This window comes from Morus notabilis, unplaced genomic scaffold (assembly GCF_000414095.1).
Source record: "Morus notabilis unplaced genomic scaffold, ASM41409v2 Scaffold654, whole genome shotgun sequence".
Taxonomy (NCBI): Eukaryota; Viridiplantae; Streptophyta; class Magnoliopsida; order Rosales; family Moraceae; genus Morus; species Morus notabilis.
Genome location: NW_010363907.1, coordinates 85,258 through 88,999, shown reverse-complemented (window position 1 = coordinate 88,999; position 3,742 = coordinate 85,258). Strand labels below are relative to the sequence as shown.

General features: G+C 34.4%; 1 protein-coding gene across 1 annotated transcript in view; it reads left to right on the top strand.

Annotated features, from left to right (window-relative positions):
* The first annotated feature begins 2,866 nt into the window (after positions 1 to 2,866).
* LOC112092900 (probable NOT transcription complex subunit VIP2) overlaps positions 2,867 to 3,742 on the top strand; it is a 3,271-nt gene continuing 2,395 nt past the window's right edge. Inside the window, exons 1-3 of the mRNA XM_024170168.1 lie at positions 2,867 to 3,215; positions 3,422 to 3,460; positions 3,582 to 3,698. The gene's annotated coding sequence lies outside the window, so the exon portion shown is untranslated. The remainder of the gene's footprint in view (positions 3,216 to 3,421; positions 3,461 to 3,581; positions 3,699 to 3,742) is intronic.

Genomic DNA, 3,742 nt, shown 5'->3' with positions numbered 1-3,742 from the left:
ATATGTAGTTGGCAGCAAATGTTGTGTGGCACCAACGTTAGCCGCCAAAATAACATTATTTGTGATGGCAAGCGTCGAAAGTAATTTAGTATTTGCGATGACATAAGTCATTGCAAAAAATAATTCATTTATTTATTGTCCTCCGAGTAAAAAGGGGTCATTTTGGCAGTTTTCAAAATTTATTTACGACGACATTAATATGTGTCGTCGTAAATACTAATTTTGTATTCCCTCGCTAAAATAAACGGCAGAAAAATTGGCCGGTTTCTCAAAAATTATTTACGATGACGTTAATATATGTCGTCGCAAATAATAATTCCAGAACCTTCGTTATTAATATTAAATATTAAAGATTGCGATGAAGGATTTTTTTTCGCTCTTACGTATGAGTTGTTTATCCTATACAACCAGCCTACACTATATCAATAGACCTTAGGACATCAATCTTGTCAAAGATTGATCCTATGGTACATAACATGCACGACTAGTAGTACATATAAGCTGAACCTGCTACAACTTTCCCCCTTATTTTTGAGAAATTGTAGTAAATAATAGATTTTTGAAACTACATTAAGTAAATAGCATATTTTAAAACTATTTGAGCTCAATAGCAGTTTACATCTTAAATGATTCATTTACACTCTACATTATAAACGATTCATTTACGAATGGTAAAAGAGTAATTTACGTGGTAAAAATCGTAAAAAATCTTTATTTGTGTGGAAATTTTTTTTTTTAACTATTGTAACAAGAAAATCTACATGAAAAAATATTTTTACTAATTGTAAATGAGCCATTTAAGTAGTAAATGATTCATTTACCACATAAGTTGCTATTTAATTCAATTAGTTTTAAAATATGCTATTTACTTTATTTAGTTTCTTAAATTTGCTACAACCTTCTCCCAACCGTACTACAACTTTTGTCTTTATTTTCTTAAAAAAGATTAATTTTCAGCAAAATTTATGGCCGGACATGCATTTTTGCTTCGCTTGAAGCCTTTTATATTATAGCAGTTGGATTAGCTTTTTAACATTTTGATTTAGAGTATGAGTAGTTCAAGACCAAGAATGAAATGCTCTCTCATCTTCGTCACCGCCATCTCGTCTCTCTACACTACAATAAAAATGGTCATTTGTGGCGATGCCATGTCATCACAAATAACTAATATGTCATCACAAATATTGTATTTTTGACGACATGTCGTCGTAACTTAGTCGTCACAAAAAATATGTCGCAACTAATATATTTGTGACGACATAGTTTTGAAATGTCGTCGCAAATATATTAGCAACGACAGTCGTCATGAATAAGTCGTCACGAATGTTCTATCGAATATGTCATTGATGATGACGTGTCATAACGTATTTGTGATGACATAGTGTCGTCACAAAAGTCTTTAAACCTTTTACGACTAAACCGTCGTCGCTAGTAATGTGAATTATTTGCGACGACACTTTAGATATGTCATCGCAAATAGTATTTTCTTTTTTTTCAGTACTTTCCTAATAATATTAATTAATAAAAATACAAATTTGAAGAAAATTTAATAATAAAATAGAATAATATAATTGATATAAAATAGCCAACACAATAATAAAATAAGTCTTAAAAAGTAAATTAATCAAGAAAAACTAAAAAGTATTGATAATAAGAAAAATAACAAGAGATATTTTAATCTCCTAAATTAGCAAGATCGTCGTCCTCATCCTCATTCTCATCCTCGTCTTCTTAGTTTCACTCAGGCGGCGGAGGAACCAACGGTTGGGGACGGTTAACTGGCAAGAAGTTGATGTTGGGATTCATCGAGCTCATGACATCCATCATGATCTACTGGTTGTCGAACATGTTTCATTGGTCCATGTAGAGGTTGTTCAGCCAGTTTTGGACATGCTGGGGCAAATTAACCGAAGATGACTAGTCCGATTGTGAAGCAGATGATGAGGTGGAAGCGCTTGAACGATTCCTTCGTGGTAGTGTCAGTACCACTCCCTCAATCTGTCCTCTGCGCTTGCACAAGACTTGGGACATAATCTCCTCCTTATTGATCGACGTGGATGAACCTTCGCCAGCAGACTGTGTAATGTGCGTGGTTCTTTCCCCTTCCATCTGAGCCTGCAAAGATAAATGAAATAATAATGAATAAAAATAATATAATATATTATGTTAAATATGAAAAAAGAAATAAGTTTAAAATTTACTTACAAATGTATGTTCTGCGTCTGAATTGATAAAATTATGCCCATGATGGTGCACGTCACCCCAATTGTCAATTAATGATCTTAGCTACTGGGTCTCGGAATTTGCCTAATCAAGTTGAACGTGTTAGAATAATTAAATGAAATAATTATGCCTAATCAAGATGTCAGCTCCAAAACTGTAAGAAAATAAAAATAATGAAATTTGATTATAGAGAGTTCGACAGTAACAAGTTTTGGGAGTATGTGTTATAGCGTATAATACCTGGCTGACAATGTGCCGAGAGTCTTGTCAGATCAAGTGGAGGCTGTGATCCTCCTGCAGAGCCGACGCATGTAGCTATTGGGCCAGACATCGAGATGCTATATCCACTACAAGAAAATAGGCTTTTCATAGTGGTTAGTTATAGCGTTTTTCAAAAAACGTTACTGTGCCTATATATAATAGCGTTTAAAAATAGTTATAATATATTTATATATAAAAATTAAAATTTCATGAGATTTTGACAGGTTTATTTTATACATGTTTAATAATATATAAATGTACCGCATTAAAATAACAACAGGCGGGCATTTGAAATAATTTCCCTAATTTTCCCGCTCATCCTCCCTCTTTTTTTCTATTTGGGTCATCTGATTTTGCTTGATTTTGCTTCTTCCTTATGCGAACAAGGAAAGGAAAAAATAAAAATAAAAACTCCTTCCCCCACTCTGTCGAACAAACCACGCTCCACCACTTCTCTTTCCCCAAAATTCCGTAAGCTTCCTCTGGATTTGCTCTGAAATTGAAGGCCGGTGTTAGGTTCAGTCATATATCCAACTTTCTCCCAAATGCCCTAATTCAGTCATATTTCCAACTTTCCCCCAAATGCCCTAATTTTCCAGTCTATCTCACGGGAAGAATGTCATGGTTTCTGGTTTTGTGAAGATTGGGTTGCGGAAAGAAGATCGAAGATGATCTCCACGTGAAGCTCTCTTCCTATGCGAAGCTCGGAGCTAGGTTTACCGGCCAAGGAGGTTCGAATCTCTCTCTCTCTCTCTCTCTCTTTTTCTCTCTCTGTTCTCTAGGTTTACCCAGAGAGAAATCCTCTCTCTCTCTCTCTGCATTTTCGCTCCCAAAGGTGTAGTGCTCTTGTTCTTCTTCTTTTCTTTTTTGGTTTTCAAATTCAACTAAAATCTTACGAAATGAAAATTTGCATTCCTTTTTGGCTGATTCATTGTAGTTTGTTGAAGCTATTATTAGTATACGAGTTGGCTCGAAGGTATCACTTGATCATATACAATTTTATTATGTGAATTTTTTTTTTCCGATTTGTGCTTTAATTTCTTTCTTGTTCTTTTTCTCTTTTTTTTGGGTGATTGTATCCCGACGAGTCACCTTAGATTAATCTTATAGAGTTAAAGGGTCTTGATCAACAAAGGCAAAAGCTTTTAGTGACTCACATCCGAGACAAAGCGAGTGAACTATCTTCTTGTTTAATGCTCGTGGCTCTTTGTGAGGTAAACTCATTTCTGTCATTGGAATTTGACTTGGGAAATCATTT